This window comes from Myotis brandtii, unplaced genomic scaffold, assembly GCF_000412655.1.
Source record: "Myotis brandtii unplaced genomic scaffold, ASM41265v1 scaffold363, whole genome shotgun sequence".
Lineage (NCBI taxonomy): Eukaryota > Metazoa > Chordata > Mammalia > Chiroptera > Vespertilionidae > Myotis > Myotis brandtii.
The window spans coordinates 726,796-742,212 of NW_005363938.1; the positions used below are offsets into that span (position 1 = coordinate 726,796).

General features: G+C 43.7%; 1 protein-coding gene across 1 annotated transcript in view; it reads left to right on the top strand.

Moving 5' to 3' along the window:
• The window catches only part of LOC102263328 (F-box only protein 31), a 188,811-nt gene that overhangs the window by 158,900 nt on the left and 14,494 nt on the right, over nucleotides 1–15,417 (top strand). The gene's annotated exons all lie outside the window — the stretch shown is intronic.

The window sequence follows — 15,417 nt, forward strand, 5'->3', positions numbered from 1 at the left end:
TTTTGAGTTATTCCTTTAGAAACTGTTTCAGAAAACAACACATAATAGCCCTAGCTGGTTTGGCTCAATGGATAGAGCATCAGACTGAAGGGTCCCAGGTTCGATTCCTGTCAAGGGCACGTACCTCAGTTGCTGGCTCGGTCCCCTTCAGGGCTCGTGTGGGAGGCAACCAATTGATGTGTCTCTGGCTTGGTCCCCTTCAGGGCTCATATGGGAGGCAACCAATTGATGTGTCTCTCTCACATTGATATTTCTCTTTCCATCTCTCTCTCCCTTTCACTCTCTAAAAATCAATGGAAGAATATCCTTGGGTGAGAATTAACAAAAAAGAAAACAATACATAATATAGGTGTGTGGGGTTTTGTTTTTTTTAAGTAACCAACAATGGCCTGGTAATTTCTTACCTGTGGTTTCATTAAATGCCAGATCACTGGAAGCTATTATGCTGACATAAAGGTTTACTTTGTCTTTCATTAAGCTTAATAAATGAATAGGTCCCCTAGTGAGGCCCTAGCACCCATTCCCCTTAGGGGCTTAATCCTTAAATCAATAGTTAACAGACTCCAAGTTTTGATTTTAGCACATTTCAGCTTTGTAGCAGCATATTTTTTTAAAGGCAGGAAAAGAAGAATAAAGTTGGAGTCTACAATATGGACAACTTCTCAAGAAGAAAAAGAATAATATTTCCAAGGAAATATATGAAGTTTCCATTGTTTCATCTGTCCGTCTCCTCTTCTTCAATAACTGCCTCAGTTCAATGTCTAGGGTAGAAATTAGCAGCAGTTTTCAGATGAGGACGCTAACACGAAGAGACTCATGTGAAGTCAAAAGCTCACTTCAGATGTGATAGAATGAGGCGCAAGTCAGTCTCTCCCAGGTTGCACACACAATAGCCATTCTACTACCCAGGGTATGACTTACCTTTGACTATAGTCCTGTGCCTAGTTCAGTGATGCTCAAAATGGCAGAGAAAAGAGGGAGGGAGGGAGGGAGGGAGGGAGAGAGTTATTGCAGAGTCTAATTTCTTATCTATACCTCAGAGAGTGAAATGGAGATTTGACAACTATCTAATTAATTTTATCTGGGTAAACAGCTTAAATGAGACTTGGCTTAACGTGGTGATTCTAAAAATGTGATCCTTGGATCAGCAGCATGTTCGTCATCACCTGAGAACTTGATGGAAATGAAAATTTTGGCTTCACTCCAGAACTACTGAATCTGAAACTCTGTGGGTGGGGCCCAGCAGTCTGAGTTCTAAGGAGCCCACCTGGTGATTCTAACACAAGCTCAACTCTTAGAAACAGACTGGAAACTGGCTTAGTAGAAATTCCGCACTGCCTCTGTGAGCTGTCTGAACTTGGATAAGTCATTTAACCTTTTTGAGAAGCAATTTCTCTATCTGTTAGATAGTGAAAACTTCTCAAGACTGTCAAGGACACGAAAAACAAGGGAAGACTGAGAGTGGCACAGACCAAAGGAGACTGGGGCACGCGGTGCATCATCTGGTCCAGTGGTTGGGACCCTGGACCAGAAAGAGGACTGCTATGAACTGAATGTTTGCCTTCCCTCAAAATTCTTAGGTTGAAACCTAACACCTGAAGTGACAGTATCAGGAGGTGGGACCTTTGGGAGGTGATTAGGTCATGTGGATGGAACCCTCGTGAATGGGATTAGTGCCCTTATAATAGAGGCCCTCACCGCTTCCACCATGTGAGCACACAGTGAGGAGACTCCATCTCTGAGCCAGAAAGTGAACTCTCGAATCTGCCGGCATCTTGATCTTGGACTTTCAGCCTCCAAAACTGTGAGAAATAGATTTCTGTGTGGAAGCCACCCGGTCTATGGTGTTTTTATTACAGTAGCTCAAATGGACTAAGACAAAGACATTAATGGAAAAAACTGGTGAAATCCAAATAAGAGTGTGGAACTTGGTTAATAGTAACCTAACAACATCAGTTGCTTCATTTTGACAAATGCCCCCAGTGATATAAGTGACAATGGGGAAGACTGGGGGGAGGGGACACTGGAAACCTCTACACCAGTGGTTCTCAACCTTCTGGCCCTTTAAATACAGTTCCTCATGTTGTGACCCAACCATAAAATTATTTTCGTTGCTACTTCATAACTGTAATGTTGCTACTGTTATGAATCGTCATGTAAATATCTGATATGCAGGATGGTCTTAGGCGACCCCTGTGAAAGGGTCATTCGACCGCCAAAGGGGTCGCGACCCACAGGTTGAGAACCACTGCTCTACACTATCTTCGCAACGTTTCTCTAAATCTAAAACTATTCCAAAATTAAATGCTTATTTTAAAATAGAGATCATGTTACCTAACTTTTACAGATATTGTGGGGAATAAAGGGAATACCATAAGCCAAGTGCTCAGAACATAACAGATCCCCAATCAAGAAGAGCTGTGATGAAGCTGCCTGAACTATAGGCTGCAGGTATCTTTCCTCTCCCCGTATCAGTGCCTTTCAACAAACATCGATGTAGGGAATAGAATGGGCTCAGTAGCTTATCATCTCACCCTGCGTTCCCGTCTCCCTTCTCCCCCTCCTGCCAAGCCCCCTCCCAAGAAGAGAGCGACAGAAGCCCTCCCACGCAGCTCTGGCAACCGTTGAGTAGTTTGGACCGAGATTTATTGTCAACAGCCCAGTAAGTAACAGCTGTTTGCATTTCTTATCCCTCCATTGCCTCTTGAATGTCAAGTCTCTCGGCTAAAAGAGCAGCCTTCATTTGGCTTTGTTTGTTCTAAGAATTATTTCTGCCTGGCATTATCTCCAGCCACCCATCCTCTACTTACAAGTTGGAGACAAATACAAATGAAATGACAGATTCATTCCAAATATTACCTAGTGAATTAAGTTAGTGCTCATCTGATGGTCCGTAATTGCTATTCAGGTAGAGCCCTCGCGTTTCCTTTTCCTGCTGCCCTTTGGCCTCATTTTGTAGGTGTGCAGTAATCAGAACTGAATTTGTCTCATGTCACTTCTCTTTTGGAGCCTGGCTGGAGGGGATGCTGCCCCGGCATCATTCTACAGACACTTTTTTCCCCTTTTACACGTGTTTCATAGATTCTACTCTTGTTCCTCATTTGTAATCTTCCCTAGGTGGACTAGCTGAATAAATTCAGCACCCATGAGGTACAAATTTGTCACCAAAGGTGACAGCAAATGTACCACTGCAGTGAAAAAGCAACAGGAGGAGGGGAGAGAACGAAGACCTGAGGGCATTTCCTTCCCTGTTGGAATAAGAACAAAGAGGCATCTTGGAGAATCCTTGGTTGGGGCTTGCTGCACAGACAAAGAGGACAATAGCCACCTGATTTTTGTTTCTTCTGCAATTTTGTTTTCTTTTTAAATAGAGTTTTATTGATTTTAGAGAGAGGAAGCGAGGGGGAGAGAGGGATAGAAACATCTATGAGAGAGAAACAGCAATCGGCTGTTTCCTGCACGCCCCCTACTGGGGATTGAGCCCCCAACCCTGGCATGTGCCCTGATCTGGAATCAAACCATGACCTCCTGGGTCATGGGCTGATGCTCAACCACTGAGCCACACCAGCAGGGCTTGTTTTGTTTTTGACACATCTGTTCTGACTATGCCATTATAAACAAAATTTACACACAGAGAAAAGACTGATTTATCACTGGGCCACATTAAATATGATCTCCCATATATCTTTTCAGATATATTTTCCTCGCCTGCTCCTGCCTCGCCTGCTGGGCTCCCTTCAAAGGAGATGAAAAAATGCCTGCGTTCCCTTCTCCCTTCTCCCAGCCAAGATGTCAGTGTGGAATGGCCCCGCGCCTGTGTGCTCATGTGTTTATCTACCCAGCATGAAGTTTCCAGCAAAGTTCGCTGAAGAGCAACATTTCTGAACTAAGGATTTAGACTCAGGGGGTGGGTGATATTGGCATTTCCGTCTATGATGAAAAAGCAAAGGATTTTCAAAGTGAAATATTCTTCTCCTTTCAGACCTTCCTGATGCCTTCCTGCCAGAAGCTCAGCCCCCTCCTGCTGGGACCATATCTCTCCGGTCACCCAGACACCTGGCACAGAGCCGGGCACTGAGTAGCACCCGTCATAACGGCCCACATGGAGTGACAGCATTGCTCCAAGTCAGGGGTCCTCAAACTACGGCCTGCGGGCCACATGCAAATACAAATATTGTATTTGTCCCCGTTTTGTTTTTTTACTTCAAAATAAGATATGTGCAGAGTGCATAGGAATTTGTTCATAGTTTTTTTTTTAAACTATAGTCCGGCCCTCCAATGGTCTGAGGGTCAGTGAACTGGCCCCCTGTTTAAAAAGTTTGAGGACCCCTGCTCCAAGTGTTTTTCATGTAGTAACTCACTACACCCTTCTGGAAGACAGGGACTACTGTTATTCCCATTTTACAAATGAGGAAACCGAAGACCAGAGAGGTTAAAGATGTCTCCCAGAAGCACACAGCTATAAGGCGATGGAGACAAGATTCAAATGCAAGCCGTCTGCACACATCCTTCCTCAGAAAGACTGCCCTGGGCTTTCCATTTGGAAGTTTCAAGCTATGGTATACACAGAGATGAGGGCAGGGAAGGTAAATCTCCCAGCATGCTGGAGAGAAAACAAATCAATTTCTGTACACAGCAAGCACCAGCCAAGAAAGCAAAAAGGGATCTTAAAAAAAACAAAACTTTTTTTTTTATTTGATCAATAGAACAAGAGGGAAATTAAAGCTGTATCAAAAGCTCAGGCTGGGTATAGTGATTAAAGAGGACAGATTATTTTTCTTTGGTAACAAACAAATTAATAGATTTCAACTATGGTAAATTCCACAAATGTCATGACAGAAGAGAGCAATATTTTGCATCTTCTCAAGCCTGTCTACCTTTGCATGTGCTGTTATCTCTTCCAGGAATACCTTTTTTCCCTTCTCATTTAATAAGCTTGCTCTCACTCTGAGAACCCAACTCAGATATGGTCTGCTTTCTTCTCTGTGCTTTCAAAGTCTCCAATTTTACCTTCTGATGCTTCTTAGTGAAAGGATTACAAACTCAAATCACGAGTAAAGAAAGTATTATATATGCTTTAAGTATAGGTAGTATACTTACATGAAGTATAAGATGAAGTATGAGACAGTAGGGAGTGGTGGGGAGTGGGGACCAGGAAAGAAAGTGTCCTGCTAAATGGAGAAGCCAACACTGAGCTCCAACCAGCCACTGCCATATATGAGTCCTAGTCCTGTGTTGCAAAAGATTCTGAGTTGTGTTGTTTTTTGTTTGTGTTTTTCAAGAGAAACCATTTATGATGGTGAATCTTATACGTCAACTTGACTGGGCTAAGGGATGCCTTAAATAGCCGGTAAAACATGTCTGGGTGTGTCAGTGAGAGAGTTTATGGGAGAGATTAGCATTGGAATCAGTAGACAGAGTGAAGAATATCATCTCAGCCACGTGGGTGGGCATCATCCAATCCAGTAAGGCCTCAAATAGAACAAAAAGGCGGAGGAAGGGTGCATTTGCTCTCTCTGCTTGAACTGAGATGTCCATCTTCTTCTGCCCTCAGACACCGGCACTCCTGGTTCTGAGCCTCCAGACTCAGACTGAAACCTACGCCACTGGCTCCCCTGGTTCTCCAGCCTTCAGGTTTGGACCGGAACTATACCAGCAGCTTCCCTGGGACCCCAGCTGCCGACAGCAGAGTGTGGGACTTCTCAGCCTCCACAATCACATGAGCCAGTCCCTCATAATAATACCTTTCTATATATCTATATAGACACATATTTTATTGGTTCTGTTTCTCTCCAGAAAATTGGGGAAATTCCTCAAATATTGGCATTTAACTCATATGTGGAATCTACGTAACAAAATAAACTGATGAACGGAGTGGATCCAGAGACATGGAAGCATGGAACAGAGTGCGGAATCTCAGAGGGAAGGCGGGGGGAAACGATTTTAGATATAAAAATATTACACGCAACCGACATCAATATTTCAAGGAAAAAGATTTTAATTCCCACATAATCAAAGGCTAATATGCAAATCGATATGTAATACTTTCAACAATAAAGAATTATTAAAAATAAATAAATAAGTAAAATATTGGCATTTAATTTTTTAATGTTTTAAATATTGTCTAGTTCACCAGTAACGTCTGCCTACTGGTTACATGCATATGTGCCTGCCTCTAAAACTAAATGTTAAGGCCTTTGAGATTCAACAGTAGTTAAGAACATGGATCCATCTTAAAATCATGACATTGACACTTGCCAGCCTGAGAGATTTGAGTACATTACTTACCCTCTCTGTGCCTCCGTGTTCTCATCCTGCGTATATTTGGTGGGATAATAATACCAACCCCCTAGGGTTGCTGTGAGAAGTCCACTAGCCAGTATGAATAAAGTGCTTAGAATACTGATTTGCAGAGGGTAAGTAGCATTAGTCATTAATGTCATCACCACCATCATCATTATCCTCAACATCATCAGTATCATCATCATCACCATCATCATCATCTTTATATCCTCAGTACCTAGCACAATGCCTGGCACATAACTGCTAATTATTAGATGTTTGTTAAGCTGAATAATACTAGTATTCCTATGATAGGCTAAAATTAAAATATTGAAATACTCAAGCAGTTAGAAAATTAAATCTGATACAAGTTTTCCAATCTCTTCAAGATTTCCCAGGAAAATTGACTTTGTGGTCAGGTGTCTTTCCAGGTAATTCAGTAGAAACACATTTGTTATGCAAAATTATCTCTATAACTTGTACCTGTTACAACTCTCTCTTAATAAACCGGTAGGTGACAATAATAGAGAACTAACTAGCAATGTGCCTAGCTACAATTCTCACCTTCCCAGGCTCTCTTGCAGCTACAGGTGGCTATGTGATACCTTTCTGGCCAAGGAGATATAGAGGGACTCCCTGGGGAGGGTGCCCCTTCTCAAGGCAAAGATTCTCAAGGAAAAAGTGCTTCTGCCTTTCTTCCTTTATTCTCCTCTCTTTCTGACAGGAATGTAGAAATAATATCTGGAAGTACATCAGTCATATTGAGACCATGAGGACAAAAGCCACACACAAAATGTTGCAGAACAAGAAGAAAGAAGAGCTTAATTATTGAATGACTTCCTTAAACAGCTATACAGTTAGTTCTGCTATAATGTTTATTTTAAACTAGAGGCCAGGAGCATGAAATTCGTGCACTCGGGGGCGGCGGGGCGGGGGGCGGGGGATGGAGTTCCTCAGCCCAGCCTGCACCCTCTTACAGTCCAGGAGCTCTCGGGGAATGTCCAACTGACAGCTTAGTGCTGCCATGGAGGTGGGAGAGGCTCCCGCCACCACCACTGCACTCGCCAGCCATGAGCCCGGCTTCTGGCTGAGTGGCGCTCACCCTGTGGGAGTGCACTGACTAACAGGGGGCAGCTTCTGCATTGAGTGTCTGCCCCTGGTGGTCAGTGAGCATCATAGCAGCCGGTTGTTCCACCATTTGGTTGATTTGCATATTAGTCTTTTATTATATAGGATGTGTTCCAGAGTGACTAGTGTCATAGGGAACAACCTGAGCATAGTACAAATTTCATTCTTGCTTGTATGTAATTTCATCCATGAGAAACAGCAGGTAAATGTAGAATATTGCACCCAGCTGAACTGAGCCACATACCCTCCCAACATCTATTTCTGCAAGCAAACTTCAGGTCTTTTTCAAGATAAAGTGCCATGTTTATATACTTCTTAACCATAGGCTACTATTTTTATTGTGTTTCTATCTTATGTTAATGTGTCCCTGATGAAGTTTTTATTTTTGTTTTTATTTTTTCATCTTCACCTGAGGATATGTTTATTGATGTTGGGGGATGGGGGCAAGGGGGCAGAGAAAGAGAGAAACATCAATGTGAGAGAGAAACATTGATTGATTGCCTCTCGTACACACCCCGATGGGGGATTGAATCTGCAACCTAGGTATGTGCCCTGACCTGGAATTAAACCCACAACCTTTTGGTGTATAAGAAAACGCTCCAACCAACTGAGCCACCTGGCCAGAGCCCTGATGGACTTTTTTAATGCCATGCCCCAACCCTATTTTTCCCATAAGCTTGTGGTTTCTATTTTACAATTTTGCAGAGGATCGTGATTTTTAGCAGATATGTCTGTTATAGTAGAACTGACTAAACCCTCTTTGGATTGCTTACTTCTGGGCTTCTTGTCACATGAAAAAAAAAGTTACAATGTTTAAGCAACTATTTGTTTCATGCAGCCAAACACATTCCCAATTGCTACACTGATAGATACAATCTAGAACTAGAACTTCTGAGGTTTGTCTAGGGCAGTGGTTCTCAACCTTCCTAATGCCGCGACCCTTTAATACAGTTCCTCATGTTGTGGTGGCCCCCAACCATAAAATTATTTTCGTTGCTACTTCATAACTGTAATTTTGCTACTGTTATGAATCGTAATGTAAATATCTGATATGCAGGATGTATTTTCATTGTTACAAATTGAACATAATTAAAGCATAGTGATTAATCACAAAAACAATATGTAATTATATATGTGTTTTCCGATGGTCTTAGGCGACCCCTGTGGAAGGGTCGTTCGATCCCCAAAGGGGTCGCGACCCACAGGTTGAGAACCGCTGGTCTAGGGTGATAGGGGATCTTACTCGAGGTATATTTGAGATACCAGATCATTCAGGCCAAAAGGTCAGGGTCTCCTCTGGTAAGTGTCCCTCCATCTTCCCCCACCACAACTGTGACCACAGATGAATGGAAGGCTATTGTGTTATGCTGGGAAGGAAAAAGCTTAATCAGAGAGGACTTTTGAATTTATAAAATCTTTGTAAAACCTCTCTCCCTAAGTAAGGCTTGGACCAGGGTGTTTCATGAGCCCCATGTTGTGGGATGTTGGAGTTTTTCCCAAGGCTGTGTGATGACTCAGGGCGTGCGAGGCTCCCCTACTTCCGATACTACTAGGCCCCCAACACTCCAGGTGCTAGCGGCTTAATAAGTGCACCAGGGAAACTTCTACTATGGCTTTTCACCTGAGGATCAATTTTGCAGTAATTCATTGCAAAGGCTGCCTATGATGGGAGAGTCACCGAGTAGTACCTGACCCCATTGTTCTCAAACCCGTGACCTACGAACTGGGTTAAGGTTTAAGCTCTCTGCACATGTGGGTCTGCCTCATCTCCCCAAGCCAGAGATGCCTCCCAGGCCCGATCATTACCAAGTAATGCTCTTGTTCTTGTTTCTTATTGGTGGGGAAATAGAATACAGACACCTGGGGTTCCATCTGAATGATCACGGCAGGGTTTTAGAAGTTTTAGATGAAAGTCTTCGCGAACCATGCATGCTGCCTATCTGAGTAAGCTTTCCAGCCCAGTGTTGGGTTCAACATGTGGCCCCAAATGCCTCAACTGTATAAATAGAACCAATCGCTTTAATCCTCTCCAACCAGTGGTCTTTGTCTTCATTTACAGTGCAGTAGCTACACTGGAGGACCAGATCCTTGGGAGCCAGGACAATGATGACATCAGTTTTTCATGTCCTGCCCTCCCTCCTGTCTGCCCTGCCAGTGTCTCCCTTCCCATGTCCCCTCCCCCGCCTGCCCCACCTGCCAGTTAAACCAGGCAGGCAGAAATGATGGCCATGATAGGCCCCCAGGCCGCTCCATGTGAAGGGGGCTATTTCTCAAGAGGCAGAAGGTGTCCCTGAGGGTCAGGAAAGCCTGTCCAACAGTGCAAGCCTCAATGGTTTGAGAGACACAGGGGAGGCGGGAAGGAAGGAAGACATGCTGAGAGCTGACAACACTGTTGGCCTCAAGAGTCCTCCAGCATTCGAATAAACCCTGATTCAAGTCTCTCTGAAGGGGATGAGGGAGGACAGCCAGCAGCCTCCTTCCTGAAGTGGCTCCAAGCGAGGGCACGTTTAGAGATGGAAGGTGAGGCGTTTGATGAGTTTGCTTTTGAGGGATGGAGTGGGGAAATGAAGCCCTTTGTCATGGTCTTCCACCTCCACTCCACAACCCCCCATGAAGCCTCTGATTTGATCTGCACGGTTTCCTTGGGAGCAGAGTGACAGAAGCTGGTACTTCAAGGAGAGGATTGCCCAGGAGCTGGACAGAGCTTGGAGGCAACCTCACCGCAGGTGTGCACTTCTCCGGATGCCACTGACCATTAGGATTTTGTGGGGGAGCTAGAGACGGGGAGTGGGGGATATGCCCACGCAAGTGCAATTTATCTGTGAATGATTTTACATCCTAGCCATTTTTAAAGCTTGACTGGTGATTTAATTAAAGTTATTAACTAATGTTTGGGGAGGATGACTAAAAGGTTAAAGAGACCCAAGTTTTCATCTGTAATAAATCTAGAAAATCGGTGATTAATGTTTCAAAATGCCAAATGAAAAAGTGGAACAGCCACCATATTATTTAGAAATGTGGAGGTAGGGAGGACACGGGTATAAGCGATAAAGAGGCTTTTAAATCTCCAGGCTTTTAAACCTGTCTGTCAACTTACAGGTAAAGGAGACACTTTGTATTAACCTGGCCCGTATGACCCTTCTTAGAGGTGCAGCAAAGACTCGCCCACAGTGAACTCTCCACTCTGTCCAGAAACATCCATGTTTCATGTCCACGATTTTCCTTATTCCTGGAAATTGCCTCCTCCATTTCTCCATCTGGTGACCCCTATGCCAACCCTTTCCCCAAGCAAAGGTAATCACTTCTTCCTCTGGTTCCCATAAGTGGTGTTCCCTCCTCAATTAGCAATAGGTGACTATACTCAAGTATCCCCTCGTCCTGACCACATGATTGCTTCTGAGAAGGGCTGGAGAAGCAAGCCCAGCCAATCGGAGCCAAAGAGGGGCAGTCAATCCACACTTGTTGAAAATGTTGGGAAATAACCTCTTTCCACTGAAGTTGCTAAAAGAATGGGCTTAGAATTGCTGACAGTTGTCTTATTCCCAGGAGACACTTGGCTGAGTGAGGCCAACACAGAAAAAAGCCAAGAGACAGACATATTTTTTATTGTGGTGAAATACCCATAAAATTTACCATTTTAAACATTTAAAATATGCAATTGAGTAGCATTTAGTACACTCACAATATTGTGCCACCATCGCAAGTTCCAGAATGTTTTTATTATCCCAAAATGAAAGCTACTACCCATTCTCCATTCACTAGCTCTCCCACCGGCCCCTGGTAACTACAAACTTACATTTTGTCTCTATAAATTAGCCTATTGAAGACATTTCATACAATACTTGTCCTTTTATGTCTGGCTTATTTCACTTACCTTAATGTTTTCAAGGATCATCCATGTTGTAACATGTATCAGAACTTTCTTTTATGGCTAAATAACACTCTATTGTATGTATATAACACATCTTGTTTATCCATTCATCATTTATTAAACGAGTCATTCCCACATTTTGTGTATAAACATTGGTGTTTCTATCCCTCTATCCCTCTCCCTTCCTCTCTCTAAAATCAATAAAAATATATATATACTTTTTAAAAAGTTGTGTAAGTTTAGCCAAGTCTCTTACCCTCCTTTTTTCTCAATGGTTAAAGTGAGAGTGATAATACTTCAAAGGTTAATGTGTGGTTTAGATATCAAGTAATAATAGTTATTATTATTTATTTATTATCATCATTATTGATGACTACCGTTGTAGCAGACAAATTTTTAGGTTGGCCCCCATAATCCCCACCTCCTGGTGTTCACATCCTTGTGTGTCCCCGTCCCTTTAGTGTAGAGATGCCCCACGACTTGCTTATAACCAATAGAAGATGGCCAAGCTGACCGGCTATCCATGAATATGTGAGATAAGCTTGTAGCATCTGTCCTGCTGGAGTCTGTCTCTCCTTTGTTGGCTTTGAGGAAGAAAGATACAATCTTGAGAAGCTCCATGTCAAGAGGAATTAGAGGCAGCCTCGATGAGCTGAGGACAACAAACTGAAGCCCTTAGTCTCATAGCAAGGAACTGAAATTTTCCAACAACCATGTGAGCTTGGAAACAGATCCTTCCCCACTTGAGTGTCAGATGAAACTGCAGCCCCAGCTGACACCCTGATTGTAGTCTTCTGGAGGACACAGCTATGTCTAAACTCCTGATCCAGAGAAACTGAGATAACAAATATGAGTTATGTTAAGCTGCCAAATTCATTGTAATATTGCTATGGAGCAAAAAAAAAATAACCAGTACATTAAGTATTAATGTACTAAGCATTAATACATTAAGTATTAAGTGATAATACATTCAATAGTAATGTATTAATTATTGATGTACATAAACTAGCAGGAAGAATATAGAAGAAACCATCCAGATAAGAAGGAAGAGAAAAAAATGGCTTATAGTAGATTTCTAATAATTCTAGAACAGCAATCAGTCACACAGACAAGCAATGCAAAATGCTTCATTTCCCCAGTTCCCAAGGACAGTTTATCCCTTTTCTGATCCCGCCCCCCTAACCCCAAACAAACACTGGTTTTGACTGTCAATGAGAAGTTTCATGCAAATGAGACGTCCCATTGGAAAAGATAGATGATCCCAGGGTTGGAGAGCAAAAAAGAAATCTGATTCAGTTTTTCTGATCCCGCCCCCTACCCCTAAACAAACGCTGGATTTGACTGTCAATGAGAAGTTTCATGCAAACGAGACGTCCCGTTGGAAAAGATAGATGATCCCAGGGTTGGAGAGCAAAAAAGAAATCTGATTCAGTGGATCTTAGCCAAGGCGCTTATGAAACCAATATTTCAGGCCTTAACTTACAATAAAACGCCTAGCTGAGACTTGATAAAGTGCATCGCCGGAGAAAGGGAAGAGAGGGAGAGACATTCCCCATCTTGAAGCTGCTGTACTTCCACATTCGAAGTTATAAATGCAAAGATTAATGGTCCCTCACAACCATAAATATTGTTTTTCTCTTTGGTTAGTCCTGGGGGACAGAAGTCTGGTTATAATTGGATGTGTTGCAATATTGCTTTTCATTTACAATTACAGTACCTAGAAAATTAAATGGACTAGCATAGGTTTGAGTGCAGAAGTGATTGAAAATGTGCACCGTGGGACGAAGCAGGACCTAGGAGACTGGGACTGCCACCCTTCCTTTGGCTGACGTTCAAGGCAAGGCACACTTCAGCTTTTTCTCTGTGTTTTGCCCATCTCAGATTAGGACGTAATTACCCAAGCTCGGGAATCAAGACAAAGAAGAAACTCTAATTTCTCCTGCCTTATCTTTGCTACCTTCCTTCTCAGTTCTCTGCAGTGGAGTAAATGGACATCACCCGACCTTCATGTTTACTTGTTTCCATGGCATCCTCTCTGTGAATGCATTTACTAATGAGGGAGGGAGTTAAAGCAAATGATATATGTAAAATACATTGCATTTAGTGCCCATTGCCTTGTAGCTGCTTAATCAATGGATTGTTTCCTTCACTCTTTCATAACACTCCCCTCCTTCTACCCCTCGCCTCACTCACATTCTTACTGAAATGCTTCAGAATTGGTCCCTGACTCTAACCCAGTGGTTCTCGAAGTGTGAAGTGTGGTTCCCCGAACCAGCAGCACTGGCACCACCTGAGAACACGTTAGAAATGCAAACTCTCCAGCCCCAGTCCAGACCTGCTGAATCTGAAACTCAGAAGGTGAGACCTAGCAATCTGAGTGTTAGCGAGCCACCCAGAGGATTGTGAGTCAGGTTCAAGTGTGATAGATAACCACCACCCTAATCTCTTTTAGTGCCTAATGGATCATCCACATCAGTTCCCTTTATGACAAATTCTAGATTCACTGGAATTGTTTTTGGAAAAACAGAGGCCAAAACAGAGCTTAGAAATCGATTTGAGAAATTTCTCTTGCTGCATATGGGCTGTGAGAGGCTTTAGTCTGAATATTAAATATAACTTACTGATGAATTGCTCTCTGGCTCCACTCTGTGGATCTTTTCTGTCTGTACATACCTGCATTCAGAGGTGTGCTGCTAAGTGTTGAAAAATGACTCTCTGGGAATACTATGCCCTGGTGTGTAGTATTTGCCAATTACCATGGTGTAAACACTCCTGCCGTGGCCTATGTCAGGCTACCAATATGACATCACCACATGCAGAGTTGGGAAAGGATGCATACAATTGGCTCCTGCAAGCCAGCACCAGCTAGTTCCAGCACCTCACTGCCTGCTTTCCAACTAGAACCAACATTTCTCTTTTTGGTAGAGAATATGTCTCCAGCTTCTTTGGCATTGCCCCCCAAGGGTCCTGCCTGGGGAGGAGAGGGTGTTTAAGCCTCAATACTTAGGGGGAGTAGGATACCTGACTCTCTCCCCAGCCATTCTGTCCCTTTTATTCACGCCAGCCCGTGGGAGGAGGACTTGTTGTGGTTGATGGGGACAGCTTGAGACAGTCGGGGGAGCCCATTTGACTAGTCAACAGGGTATGATGATAAAGGTAGGAATCACCTAGACCAGTGGTTCTCAACCTTCCTAATGCCGCGACCCTTTAATACAGTCCCTCATGTTGTGGTGACCCAGGCGACCCCTGTGAAAGGGTCGTTCGACCCCCAAAGGGGTCGCAACCCACAGGTTGAGAACCGCTGACCTAGACCCTTCCTCTTTCTCCTCTGTGCCTGTGCAGGGTGGGCCCATTCCTACTTCTCTTTCTCCTTCCCTGTCATGAGGCAAGAAGACTAAGCAGCAATGGCTGGTGGAGTCTGTGGTCCCCGAGTGGCTCACACACTCAGCATTATGAATTCTAGGGAGTACAGTCCAGGAAGGCCTCTTGGACTCCCGCACCTGGACACACTGCTGTGGGGACAGAGGGAGGAAGGCACCAGGCACTGTGACCACCCTTAAGGCACCATGCACTTCACTTTTTTCTTGACCATTGTCCTTGGGGGAGGGGAGGGGATTAGGCAACCTTAGACACAAAGCCTGAAACTCTAACCCTTAGCTCATTGCTTTGAAAAGAGCAGGAACTTAGTTCTTTATGGCATAAGAAGAGCCTGGGTTTGGTGTCAGACGTCCTGAGTTTAAATCCCACTCGACCACTTATGGGCCAATGGCTCCTGGAAAAACCACTCAACCACTCTGAGCCTCAGTTTCCTCATTTATAAGATGGTAATAGTGAGGGCTACTTTTCAGAAGGATTTGAATGGAATGAGATGATGTGCATAAGGCAGCTAGATCGGTGCCTGGGAGATAGTGAGTGCTCAATGAATGAGACACTTTATAATTCTTGTGTTATGGTGTCTTGAGCCAAAAGGCTCAAGTTCAGCCCAGTGTCTCAAGTTCAGCCTTTTAAGAACTTGTAGGGTTCTTAAAAGCAGGCCCTGTAGGGTAAGGTGGGCCCCACAGCGGTCAGCCCAGTCCCATGTGGTAGCTGCAATGCAGATCTCTCCACTCCAAGCCCAGTCCATTCCAGCCAAGTTT